The sequence below is a fragment of the Schistocerca americana genome, chromosome 5, assembly GCF_021461395.2.
Source record: "Schistocerca americana isolate TAMUIC-IGC-003095 chromosome 5, iqSchAmer2.1, whole genome shotgun sequence".
In the NCBI taxonomy this organism is placed as follows: domain Eukaryota; kingdom Metazoa; phylum Arthropoda; class Insecta; order Orthoptera; family Acrididae; genus Schistocerca; species Schistocerca americana.
The window spans coordinates 232,013,890-232,029,115 of NC_060123.1; positions in this window are offsets into that span (position 1 = coordinate 232,013,890).

A 15,226-nucleotide genomic window follows, 5' to 3' on the forward strand; every position below is an offset into this window, starting at 1 on the left:
GGAAACGACTCCAAAATGACGAACTCAAGAGTGATGTTACCAATTGGTTCAGTTCCCAGACGGCAGATTTCTATGCATAGAGGTTAAAGAAGCTAGTGCAGTGTTACAGAAAGACTATAGATGTGACCAGTGATTATGTGGAAAAGTGAAATAGATATTTAGTAAAATATTGCTGTCAATAAAAACCTTTCTCATGAGCTTATTTTTTATGACCAGATGGACTTTAGGTTTGGAATACGTCTCGTAGATGTAGAGGTAGAGCTGAAGTGTGGTGTGCTCAGACTTAGGCTGTAGCTCCTCACGTACTCTCCAAATCACTCTTATTACGATGTTTCGGGACTCCAAGCATAGAAAGTCCAGGCTATACGTGACCATGCGAGTCTCTGTCTTTTGTTATGCACCCGCCAGTGTGACAGTGTTTGCGCCAGAATTAACTGGTTCACAACACAATAACGGACAATTTTTTCTTCTAGGAAATCTGACATCAAGGAGAAGAGAGATTGTGGTGTACAGTTCATAATCATGTAATTGTCTTCCAATGCTCTGCGTTGTTTCAAAAAATCTCCACTGTTCTCGCGGAGTGAGTCTTATTTAAAGACGGAGTAAAATACACTCACTTAACGGATGATCGAGATCTACGAAGAAACATTACAACGTGACGATACGGTGTGGACTAAACTGTGGTGTAATAATGTGGAAGATTGTTAAACCCATTTTTGTACACCGCAGTTGTGGCTCATGCCACAACTTAAAACTAATTATTGGGATTTCATCTTTCAACAAGATGGCATCACTACACATTTTAACGATGATCTACGCACTTACTAGAAACAGACGCTGACACATCGCTGGATAGGCCACTGATCTGGCTCTACTGGAGTGGCCACCATGATCTCTGGACGTAACACCTTGCTTTCTTTTTTTTCGTGTGGGGTCACATCATGCATAGCGTTTATGTTCTACCTCAACCACAGAATCTGCAAGACTTGCGACACCACATCGCTGCAGCTGTTCTCACTGTCACTCCTGAAATGATGCGTCGGGTATGGACTACCGATTAGATGTGGGCTGTACGACCAAAGGTGGACACACACAACATTTATACACCTTGTAATGAAGTTTGGAGAGTTCATCTTTCACATACTCGAATATTAATACAGTAATATTAATTATGAATGCCTTTGGGACTGCAGCATTATGTATGTCTTGTAAGGACATTATATGTTTAGCGTAAGCCAAAACGCTTTCACAGTCTTTTTATTAAGACGTAGTTTTTCGGTGTTATAAGCCCATTTTGGCTCCATGGCCGTTATAAAGCTATCTGCAAACGTATGGAGTTGTCAGTGCATGTATGTATGTCTGCTTCTAACTAGTAACTATTTTGTATACATTTGTCGTAGTTACTCCTACAACACATCGTGTGGTTTTCTGTGTGCATGTGGTTGAAGACTGTGGATGGATTTGTGTTACTGTTTCTGGTGTGTTCGCCGTATCTGATTTTGAAATTTCTTCTCTTTTGGCGTATAAAGAACTTTTGCAGTCATTACTGTTAATTTTAATACGTCTGGGAATGTATACACTTGTGGTTCCTCTTTCCCTGAGTGTATTTTTGTTCTCAGTGTGTGTGCAGTGCGGTATGCAAAACATACTGTAGCTTTCTTCAGTAACGTGTTAAGTTAGTCTGATGTACGTCACTTCCTGTGTTTGTAGTATATAGAAGTACGTACAAGGTCCTGTCAACCAAGGAGCAGGAACAGCATTGATTTGTTCGTTTCCAACATAAGCACACTACACTGTCACTGCCGATGTAAAATTTTACCGGAATTTGCATTAATGGTGCTCTCTGATGTTGTGTGTTATCTGTAGACTCCGGATAGATGAGTATTCTGAATGATTTTTATTCTTAGGGCAAAGAAGTTGATGGTATTATTGTTTTCTGGTACCATGGTGTATTTAATATTGGGATGACTTCATTTAAATAGAGAAGATGTATTAGTGGATAACATTACGATTGCTAATTACAATTATTGTTTAAAGGACTTACATAATATTGATTATATCGGTTTATATGATACAGACACGCCCTGACACAGACACACCATCCCTTTTTTGTATTGAAAAAAGCCTACAGAAGTTAAAAACATAATGAGATACTATAACAATGAAAACAGGTGATAAAACGGTGACTGGTTAAAACTGTGACATGGCGAAAAGCTGAGAAGTAAAAATAAAAAATAAAGGGTTGGTGATGCTGAGTAAAATACATAGTAATTAGACAGGCACAATTAAAAAACAAGGCGACAGTCTGGTTTCTGTTCGCAAGAGTCAAAATACGCACGTAGCGACAGTATGGTGTCTATTTGGAACACTGGAAGAAGACGCACAATACTAAACACTCACTTAAAGCTGCACCATAGAGAAGACACGCGATGGCAGATGTGGGGTGGGGTGGAGGGTCTCAACTGATGAGGGGAAAAAAAGGTGGGGAGAGTAATAGAAAAAAGGGGGAGATAAAGGAGGGAGAGTACACAGAAAAGAAAGGGAGGGCAGAGGGTGGACTCGAGGAGGAGTGTGGAAGGCAGTGGAGGAGAAAGAAAAAGGATTTGGGGGAGAGAAAGCAGTCAAAGATAGGGTAGGTGGGGAAAAAAGAAACAGGATTGAAGGGGGAGGAGAGGAAGCCTGGGAAAAGGGAGCGATAGGGAGGTGAGGATGAGAGTTGATAGGAGGGATAAATGGAGGGAGAGGGCATCATCTGGGATGGAGAGGTGATGAAAGCCACCTTCGGAAAGGAGATGAAGGGTGTAGAGGTGGAGGATAGGGGGGACACAATGGTGAAGGTGCGACAGCGGTCGTGGGTTGGAGAGGAGAGGAGCAACCAGGGCATTGGGGGGGGGGGGGGGGGGGAATCAGGTCGGCAGGAGGTGTAGAGGACTTGGATATGTACAAGGGAAAGGAGCAGATGAGGGAAAGGAATCAGGTCATAGAGGATCCGCATGGGGGATGGGAGGTGAGGTGGAGTACACAGTGCTCTAGGATCTGGAGGGGCTCATAGAATTGGGGGGGGGCGGATATCCAGGCGGGACTGGCATAACAGAGCATGGGGCGGATTAAGGATATGTAGGTGTGGAGGATTGTAGAGGGGTTCAACCCCCATGCCCGGCATGAGAGGAGTCTAAGGAGGTGGAGGCGGTTGTGGGCTTTGGACTGGATAGAGCAGAGATGAGGGATCCAGGTGAGGTGATGGTCAATGGTGAATCCAAGGTAGGTAAGCGTGGGGAAGAGGTGGACAGGACAGGCGCAGATGGTAAGGGAACACAGACACATGTCAAATGTTAGAGATATACTCTTGCACATACCAATCAGCTTACAAGAAAAACTTTTACTAACAGATACCTTACTAGCCCTTGCATATTTGTTTAGTAATATACTGTGTGCTTCTACGCACTTATACATAGACAGAACTGTTATAAATCGCGAGAAACGAACATCAACCAAACTGCGTGCTAAGACAAGTCATTTTTTAGAGAGAAAGTCATCGCCGGAGGGAGCTGCAGACATGTGACAGCAGTCTCGCGTACGTGTCGTTAATTCTTATTAACCTTCTTACATGATGGACTTTGACAATACCTATAATCATCATAGGCATAACTAAACTTCCGTTATTGCTGCAATGATGCTACGTTGTCTTACTGCACCTTTTTAAATGGCTTCATTTTTATACGCCATTGCTGAAAATAGCCTCTATGCTTGCTCATATAAAGTAATTATATTCATAAAGTGGCCAACATTACCGAAATTAGTTAATAGGAGCGATTGATTTTATCTGCATGATATCTTACTGCCGGCTGCAGAGCAGGATTGTATCGCTGCAGAGAAGCAGATCTGTAATTTTACTAATGACGAAACTTAATAATTTTAATACATTATTTATAAGAAAACGAACAAGTAAGACCATCTCAGTGACAATTATTGCCAGAAAGAGGCTTATTTTACACAGTAATAACAAACGTAAATCATTTTAGTATTTCACAGTATTGTAAACAATTTTAGAAGTGTTGTGAATAATTTTATAAGCTCACTGATCGAATTAATATGCGCCAGTGGTCAAACGTAAGGACTGTGTATGTATGAGTTTGGAAAAGTACACGATGTTCTGCTGAAACGAATGTGCAAAGGCTTGTGAGCTGCCCTTTAGTAAGGTTTATGCGTACATGAAGTGCCTGAAACATGTTCCTATAGCTGACTGGTGTGTGCAAGAGCAACTACAGACATAGATACACAAAACTGTTATCACTTACAAACAGGCGTAGATAAATTCACTAACAACTCCACAGGTTTGGAGATAGTTCGATTATGACCACAGAGACGAAATTAGCTTACATCACCAGAAAAAGCATGAAAATTCTTTGAATATGGCAGCGTTTTGGCTTTCTATACATGTAATATTAATTAGTTACGTTGTTCTTGGCGATATACCTGTACCGTTTTTTAAATGTCTCGTTGACTTCAGAATTACCCTGAACATGTGGGAACTCATACCCGCAAGCTTTTAGCTACCGTATGACAGTACGGAACCCAAATTCCTGTCAAGTAAAGGCTGCAACCCGAAGATAAATTTTGTCATTTTCTATGAGCTTTACTCGCAAGGCATAACACTGTCAGCTGTACACGCAAGACAGTTGACATTGTCAGAGGCAGCTGTGTAAATCCGTGTAATATAAAATGTACGTGCGCTGCACGTTTTGTTATACTGCTACAAAAACTCAAATACGTTAATGCTTATGAGTGTATGAAGATAAGTAAGACACCGCACGTTCATATCTGACGTACTTCCACTGCAGAAGTGATATAAGAGCATTCAGCTTTTGTTAAGTCTATTTGTGCTCTCTAATCTCGTTGTAGCTTGATAAGACTTGAGAGCTAAATCCGCATTCTGAAGCAACAACGGAACACAGTATTAAGTTCTTCTTCTTAGGCAGGCAGCAACCGTGCCAGAGCATCAACAGACCCTCTCGTTATATAAGGGGCAGTTAAGTGACAGTTGGCAAAAAAGTAAGTAAGGTGTTTATTAATTCAAAAGTAATCGCTGTAACTGTTAACACATTTACCCCTTGTGGGACATGCCAGACAATGCCTTCAAGAGAATGGAGTAGCCTACGGAAACGCGATCGGACGATGTCGTGCACCTCTTCGTCCGAAACAAATCGGCGGCCGCGAATATCTTTCTTCAGGGCTCCAGAAATATGAAAATCGGATGGACAGAGATCGTTACTATATGGAAGATGTGTAATGGCTTCCCAGTGACTCTTTGCAGCGTACTCGAAACAACCTTGGCAACATGTGGAGTTACCAAAATACCCCATGCAGTCCAGTTCTATCCTCATGCGGCACCCCTATTTTGGGAGCTCTGAAGAAAGACTTTCGTGAATGTCGATTTGATTCGGACGAGGAGGTGCACGCCTGGGGACAATGGCTCCGTAGACAACCGCAAACATTTCTCCACTAATTTATTGACAGGCTTGCCTCGCAGAGGATAAATATATTAATAGATTAGGCGACGACTTTTGAAATAATAAACGTTTTACTTACTTCTTTCCATCTCTGTCGTTTTCATTTGATTGTGCCTTTTATAATTAAAGATTTCTTTCCAACGTAGATAGAATCTTCCGAGTAATCTCTCAGGATTACACCCCTCAAAGTGATCTCGTAAGAAGTGAATCTTGTGTTACAGATTTGAAGTTCATTTGTGACGTTTCCGGAGCTACCACATTCCGAAGTCAGTTAATCGAGCACCCTTTTCAATAGCTTACACCTTCATTTCAGTCAACAGGTTAACAATAACACCGACCGTTGGGAGCATAGCGCAGCACGTATGTGTGCGTATTTAATCGTTGCATTGTTTCAGTTAATATATCTGGATCGTTACCATACACCTGGATGCTATGATTAACTTAGTAATAAAATATTTCTCCAGTTCCATTAATCAGTCACTCCCTGGCAAAACGTGGTTCGTTGAATAACACGTGACTTTTCTCGTTCCCTCCAGTGGACAAGGGATCAGTGGATTTCATTAAAAAAAAAAAAAAAAAAAAAGGGGGGGGGGCAAAATCGCTTCAGTTAGGACAAAGAACGAGAATATTCGGTTATGTTCTTCATTTTTGTCTATATTTTTACTGTAGGGGATATCAGCTCGTTTTAGTACTTTCTCTTCCTAAAGCATACCGGGCATAAAACTGTTACCCTGTTGCAGTGTCATTGTAGTCGATAATGGCCTCAGTTCACCGAGGAAGAGACTTCATAAGCTTCTCCGTAAGTACCATAGCAAGCTGAAGTTACTCATTGTTGATGAGACCCCAGAGATCTACCGAAATGCGAGGATCTTGATTGATACGTTCCCACAATATTCCACACAGTCCAAGACAATTTACATTGATTTAAGACCTATTGATTTATGAAAACAGTCGGGAATCTGTAGGGTGCTAGTGCGTTCCTTGAACTCAGGAATGTAAATGTGGTGCACTGCGAATCGGCTGTTACCATCTTGAAGACAGGAAGTTACACGGATTATTAATCAAGAACAAAGGGCAACACTTGGCAATCGAGGATGGTGAGACACCTTGATTTGTCTTCACGGTAATTTGAATGATGGAACATTTACATCTACATCATGTACATCAATATTCCGCAAGCCGCCTGACGGCTTGTGGCGGAGGGTACTTCTGGTACACCTTCTTCGTTCCACTCGTGAACGCCGCATGGGAAGAATGATATTCGGTAAACCTCTGCACTAGCTGCAATTCCTCGAATATTCTCTTAGTGGTCATTTCGCAATATGTACGTGGCAGGGCGGAATATGTCACCCGACTCTTCCCGGAAAGTACTCTCTCGAAACTCCTACAGTAAACATCTCCGCGATGCAACACGCTTCTCTTGTAGCGTCTGCCACTGCAGTTTGATCACGATTCCGTGACGAAACGCGCAGCTCTGTCTCTTCTAAACAGTCGCGCCTGGTAAGGATCCCAGGTTGATGAAAAATCCTCACGAATCGCTCGAACGAGCGCCGTGTAAGCCTTTTCCTTCGTAGATGAGCTACATTCCCTCAACATTCTTCCTATGAATCTCAATCTGGTGTCAGCTTTTTCTACTATTTCTTTTTTTTTGTATGGTCATTCCACTTAAGGTCGTTCTGGACAGTTACTCCTAGATATTTTACTGTAGATACTATTTTCAGCTGTTCGTCTTCAATAATGAAGTTGTACAGTAGTGAATTTCTTTCCCTATGAATGCGGGGTATGTTACACTTACTTACATCCGGGATCAACTGCCAGAGGCTACATCATTCATCAATCTTCTGCAAGTCGATACTATCTTATGGCGTTGCTACCTTCTACATCTACATCTACATCTACATGACTACTCTGCAATTCACATTTAAGTGCTTGGCAGAGGGTTCATCGAACCACAATCATACTATCTCTCTACTATTCCACTCCCGAACAGCGCGCGGGAAAAACGAACACCTAAACCTTTCTGTTCGAGCTCTGATTTCTCTTATTTTATTTTGATGATCATTCCTACCTATGTAGGTTGGTCCCAACAAAATATTTTCGCATTCGGAAGAGAAAGTTGGTGACTGAAATTTCGTAAATAGCTCTCGGCGCTACGAAAACCGTCTTTGCTTTAATCACTTCCATCCCAACTCGCGTATCATATCTGCCACACTCTCTCCCCTACTACGTGATAATACAAAACGAGCTGACCTTTTTTTGCACCCTTTCGATGTCCTCCGTCAATCCCACCTGGTAAGGATCCCACACCGCGCAGCAATATTCTAACAGAGGACGAATGAGTGTAGTGTAAGCTGTCTCTTTAGTGGACTTGTTGCATCTTCTAAGTGTCCTGCCAATGAAACGCAACCTTTGGCTCGCCTTCCCCACAATATTATCTATGTGGTCTTTGCAACTGAAGTTGTTCGTAATTTTAACACCCAGGTACTTAGTTGAATTGACAGCCTTGAGAATTGCACTATTTATCGAGTAATCGAATTCCAATGGATTTCTTTTGGAACTCATGTGGATCACCTCACACTTTCCGTTATTTAGCGTCAACTGCCACCTGCCACACCATACAGCAATCTTTTCTAAATCGCTTTGCAACTGATACTGGTCTTCGGATGACCTTACTAGACGGTAAATTACAGCATCATCTGCGAACAATCTAAGAGAACTGCCCAGATTGTCACCCAGGTCATTTATATAGATCAGGAACAGCAGAGGTCCCAGGACGCTTCCCTGGGGAACACTTCAGATTTACTCGATGATTTGCCGTCTATTACTACGAACTGTGACCTTCCTGACAGGAAATCACGAATCCAGTCGCACAACTAAGACGATACCCCATAGGCCCGCAGCTTGATTAGAAGTCGCTTGTGAGGATCGGTGTCAAAAGCTTTTCGGAAATCTAGAAATACGGAATCAACTTGAGATCCCCTGTCGATAGCGGCCATTACTTCGTACGAATAAAGAGCTAGCTGTGTTGCACAAGAACGATGTTTTCTGCAACCATGCTGATTGCGTATCAATAGATCGTTCCCTTCGAGGTGATTCATAATGTTTGAGTACAGTATATGCTCCAAAACCCTACTGCAAACCGACGTCAATGATATAGGTCTGTAGTTTGATGGATTACTCCTACTACCCATCTTAAACACTGGTGTGACCTCCGCAGTTTTCCAATCTGTAGGTACAGATCTATCGGTGAGCGAGCGGTTGTATATGATTGATAAGTAGGGAGCTATTGTATCAGCGTAATCGGAAAGAAACCTAATCGGTACGGTATACAATCTGGACCTGAAAACTTGCCCGTATCAAGCGATTTGAGTTGCTTCGCAACCCCTAAGGTATCTACTTCAAAGAAACTCATGCTAGCAGCTGTTCGTGTTTCAAATTCAGGAATATTCCATTCGTCTTCCCTGGTGAAGGAATTTCGGAAAACTGCGTTCAATAATTCCGCTTTAGCTCCACAGTCGTCGGTAACAGTACCATCGGCACTGCGCAGCGATGGTATTGACTGCGTCTTGCCGCTTGTGTACTTTACATTCGACCAGAATTTCTTCGGATTTTCTACCAAATTTCGAGACAATGTTTCGTTGTGGAACCTATTAAAGGCATCTCGCATTGAAATCCATGCCAAATTTCGCGCGTCTGTAAATTTTAGCCAATCTTCGGGATTTCGCGTTCTTCTGAACATCGCATGCTTTTTCCGTTGCCTCTGCAACAGCGTTCGGACCTGTTTTGTGTACCATGGGGGATCAGTTCCATCTCTTACCAATTTATGAGGTATGAATCTCTCAATTGCTGTTGCTACTATATCTTTGAATTTGAGCCACATCTTGTCTACATTTGCATAGCCAGTTCGGAAGAAATGGAGATTGTCTCTTAGGAAGGCTTCTACTGACACTTTATCCGCTTTTTTAAATAAAATTATTTTGCGTTTGTTTCTGGTGGATTTGGAAGAAACGGTATTGAGCCTAGCTACAACGACCTTGTGATTACTAAACGCCGTTTCAGTCATGATCCTCTCTATTAGCTCTGGATTGTTTGTGGCTAAGAGGTCAAGTGTGTTTTCGCAACCATTTACAATTCGCGTGGGTTCGTGGACTAACTGCTCGAAATAATTTTCGGAGAAAGCATTTAGGACAATCTCGGAAGATGTTTTCTGCCTACCACCTGTTTTGAACAAGGATTTTTGCCAAAATATCGAGGGAAGGTTGAAGTCCCCACCAACTATAACCGTATGAGTGGGGAATTTATTTGTTACGAGACTCAAATTTTCTCTGAACTGTTCAGCAACTATGTCATCGGAGTCTGGGGGTCGGTAGAAGGAGCCAATTATTAACTTAGTTCGGCTGTTAAATATAACCTCCACCCATACCAATTCGCACGGAGTATCTACTTCGACTTCACTACGAGATAAACTACTACTGACAGACACAAAGACTCCACCACCAATTCTGCCTAACCTATCTTTCCTGAACACCGTCTGAGACTTCGTAAAAATTTCTGCAGAACTTATTTCAGGCTTGAGCCAGCTTTCTGTACCTATAACGATTTCAGCTTCTGTGCTTTCTATTAGCGCTTGAAGCTCAGGGACTTTCCCAGCACAACTACAACTATTTACAACTACAATTCCGACTGTTCCTTGATCCAAGCACGTCCTGTATTTGCCATGCACCCTTGGAGATTGCAGCCCACCTCGTACTTCTTACAGACAACAGCATCATCTGCGTTCCGAAAGAGCTTCCGACACTTTCTACTGGATGATTTATATACATTGAAAACAGTGATGGTCTTGATATGCTTCCTTGAGATACTCCGCAAATTCCGCTGACATGTGTCGATTTTGTTTCGTTAAGAGCGAAATGTTGAGCTCTGTCTGCAAGGGGATTCTGAATTCAGTCTCAAATCTTGTCCAACACTCGGTACGCTCGTATTTTTTCACTTAATTGCCCTAAGCCAAGGAATATGGCATCAACGAAAGACACTCTTCACACGTCACAGCAGTCCCTCCGACCTCAGCTACACACTGCGGATTAAATGCGTCATGCCCTCGACGCCCTGCATCGTTTGAAAAGAGGCGAAACCACTACTGGTCAGACCACACCATCCGTCTCCAGTCAGCAGCTATGTAGTTTCTGTCCTGTTTGGCCGACCGAAGACTTGCCGTTCTATGTGCCGATGTGAGCCATGACCCTATGCGAGGTACTCGACCCGAAACTACCATTTCAAGCAGTTCCCTTTGCAATTTTCCATCTAAAACTTGGTGGGATATACCTGCATTCCCTCACAGCAGCAATTCCTCTCAGATTAGAAACCGACTGTCATCGACAATATGTGGTACTCGTTTCCAGTCACTATTGCCTAGGATATTATCGTCAGCTATCGTATGCAGTGCTATGTGGTTGCGAATGGTACAACATTCCTTGTAGACATCTTACACAGTCCTCGCTTATATCAGGCGGCGTCATTGACGGTGTGGTCAAGGGCACGATAGCTCCTCCTCTGCCATTACGTCACGTCCCTACGTGGAGTGGGGCTGAGTAGGGAATGTGGGTTTGGGGCAGGGGGGGGGGGGGGGGGGGGAGAGCGTGTAGGCATTATGCAGGTCTTGGAGTCACTCACGTCCATCTAGAAAGTAGTTACTGAGGTTAACGAAAGGGATCTTGGCCTGATGTACTCGACGATGCCCTTTAGCTACACTGTCTAAAGGATCGTCCTGAGAAATACCAAATAAAGATCAGCTTGAAGATGCCTAAATAAGGTGAAAGGCGTAGTTGAAAAATAAAAAAACTAAAATTGCAACCAAGACTGTTTTCGACTAATAGAATTTCCACATTTTGAAATTAACTGAGAATATTTCAGTTTTGATGAAACCATCACAACTACAGAAAAAGAAATTACGATGTTAGTACAGAAGATTATTTACCGTCCCGTTGCTGCAGTAGTTTGTAATCTCCCATGACACTCATCTGTCACATAACATAAAATCTGTTGTTGTAGATCACCCACCACGGTTTAGCAAATAGTCCGGAATACCTTGTAACCAGGGGCGTAGGGGCTAACTGGGACGGGTAACCGGAGCGTCGTGCCTGACCATCCAGTTTGAGGGCCCTTGCGCCTGACAGAAGGAAACGAGGAAAACAAGGAATAACTAAAGCGGAAAGAACGCTGTAGTGAAGTATTTTTCTATGTTATTACAAACAGAGTCAGTTTTTGAAGTACTTATGAGGTAGATATGCGAGTCGTTTACCTACCACGCTCAGGCCACTGATCACTCTGCATGAGATCACTTACAACAATTAGTTAGACCTACAGAAAACCCACAAGAACGTACATAATAACAAATGCAATCTCAAACCACCCAGATAGTGACAAACAAGCTGCGATCAAATAAATGCTAAACAGACGCAATCACATTCGCTCAAACACTTCTCATTGCCACTATATTAAAGATAGTTACAAAGAAATACAAGCACACACGCGTAACACAAAAATAAATACACAAATGATAGGACAAGCAAATCAAATCACTCCAACATATACAAAGAACTATCATTGGATAGTAGCATATTAACATAGTAAATTTACATATAAAATAGGTAATATATTCAAATTACGGACCATAATCATTGCCTACAAAATAAATAACTCAATATAAGAAACATATCCCTGAATTAGAACAAAAACCAGAGAGATACCAACAATGTATCCGAGAGCTCTATTGCAGGGACTGTGAAAGATGATGATGATGATGATGATGATGTTCGGTTTGTGGGGCTCTCAACTGCGCGGTCATCAGCGCCTATACAAAGTCCCAATTTTTACACAGTACCATTTTTTACACGGTCCAATCTAGCCACTGTCACGAATAATGATGACGATGAAATGATGAGGACAGCACAAACGTCCAGTCCCTTGGCAGAGAATATCCGCAATCCCGCCGGGAATCGAACCCGGGACCCCGTGATCCAGAGACAGCAATGCTAGCCACTCGACAACGAGCTGCGGACGGGGACTGTGAAAGAATGTACATTTGGATGACTGGGAAAAGATTTGACACAAGATATAAAGGGCATATCACGGCACGGAAATACGGTAAAAACCCCCAAAATTTGTAGAGCACCTTAAACATGAATACCAAAGGCCAAGCACAAAAGATATGAAAATCACAAAAATCAGTAAAGACAGAGGTCTCCTTCCTTTTCAAGAAAACTTCCACACATACAAAATGTAACACACAATAAAGAGTTACTCAATGGCCTGATAAATACTTTAAACAAAACTCTATATAAAATAATTGGAAAATCAAGTAATGAGGGACGAAACACTTTTTCTTTCCTATCCCCCGCTCTTTCTGGCTCTACCCCTCCTCAGCGCTCTTCCTGCAACTCACTCTCTGGTCCAGAACTTCGCATTCACTGTTCACTCACGTTTCCCTACTCTCCCAGCCCCTCCCCCACCTTTTCAGTATTTAGAGCTCCATCCACGTCACTATGGCTTCATTTCTCTTACACATTAAATAAATACATAGTAACGTAATTAAACGAGGTAACTTACGTATAACGAAACGCAGAGGAAGAGAACATTTTTCGACCAAAGGACAAGCTAACGATAAAGTTGGCAATACTCTACAAAAAACACGAGACATACGGTATTTAGCCGGAAAGATTCAAACAAACAACAGTGGTGGACATTGTGTTGCGCTTCACATCAAGAAATGCAAACTTCTCCAGAGCAATGTGGGACAGGCCTGAATCAATACTGCCAAGTGAAGGAATACCTTCGTGCAAGCAGAAGGCGTTTTCTGACACGAGCGAAAACTAAACATGAAATCCGTGTGGACATCAAGCCAAATCGTAAATACCTTTCATTACGAGCCACTGATAATGTTTTATTTCATTAAATAATATGCGTTTGGTGACCAAGTTACGCATTTTCTTGTAGCCGCAATGACGGATTTAAAATACGAACAATAATTATAAAGCAAGTACGTACAATATCGTCACGCAAACGAAGAAAGAAATGGACTAAATTTGAACAAATATTGAGGCCAAGGCTATGACGAAATTTCGGACCTCATGATAAAAAAATGGCTCTGAGCACTATGGGACTTAACATCTGTGGTCATCAGTCCCCTAGAACTTAGAACTTCTTAAACCTAACCAACCTAAGGACATCACACACACCCATGCCCGAGGCAGGATTCGAACCTGCTACCGTAGCGGCCACGCGGTTCCAGACTGAAGCGCCTAGAACCGCACGACCACACCGGCCGGCCACCTCATGATACAAATTGGCACTGGAAGCAAATACAGAACACATATGACGTGAATGAAAAATGTAGTACATTATTTAACATAGACTTTCGAAAGAACCATCCTGAAAATTAAGGTTTATAGATTAAATGCTCCTGAATCCACAGTAACAAACAGAATCACCAAATCACGCAGAATAAGCACTAACACACTTGGAAGGCTACAATGTTAAATCACTTTACAATTTAAACTGTAAAATACTGAGCAAAACCGTTATAGAATCTAATTATAGGCATTATCCCGTCGATAAAAAAATGGAAATGTCGTGTGGCTAGGGCCTCCCGTCGGGTAGACCGTTCGCCTGGTGCAGGTCTTTCGATTTGACGCCACTTCGGCGACCTGCGTGTCGATGGGGATGAAATTATGATGATTAGGACAACACAACACCCAGTCCCTGAGCGGAGAAAATTTCCGACCCAGCCGGGAATCGAACCCGGGCCCTTAGGATTGACAGTCTGTCACGCTGACCACTCAGCTACCGGGGCGGACATCCCGTCGATGACGAAGTGGTTCAACACGGAGCACACGCCCAAATTAAGGAAGGGTCCGTGAACTCCTGAAAGCAAGAGGAATATACAGCTGTTATTTGTCTCCGAAATCGAACAGATCTACTGCATGGTAAAATGATGAAGGTATCCTCTTGGTTAAAATATTCCGAAGGTAAAACAGCCCCCACTCGGATCTCCGTAAGGGGACAACTCAGCAGGAACTCGTCATCAGAATAAAGAAAGTTAGTCTTCTACGGGTCGGAGCGTTAACTGTTAGATCGCTTAATCAGCCGTCACATCAGAAAATTTTATAACGGAAATTGATAGGTTCATGTTAAAGGCACTGGCGAAAAGTAAATTTCGATTGCATGAAGAACAGGACTAACGGTCAGGTGAGCACAGCGCTATAAATACAAAATCAAATACGAGTAATGCAGAAGTAAGTGTAATAATGAAGAAGAAAATAGTAACGTTGGTAAGTTACTGTGAACAGCGTAACAGCATAGTGAACGCATTATCTTAGCAAAGATAGACACGAAGCCAACTCGTACCACAGTATTACAAGTGTACCTGCCAACTAGCGTCTCAGGTAATGAAGCAATTGATAGAATGTATGATGTAATAAAAGAAGTTATTCAAATATTTAAGGGAGATGTAAATTTAATTGTGAGGTGGGACTGAAATTCAGTAACTGGGAAAGGAAGCGAAGGAAATATGCTAGGAGAGTATCAACTGGGCGAAAGATATGAAAGAGGAATTCATGTGGTGGAATTTTGCACAGAGCACACTTTAATCATCGTAGACACTTGGTTTAAAAATCATAAAAGAAGGCTGCATACATACAAAAGTCCTGGAAAGACTGGAA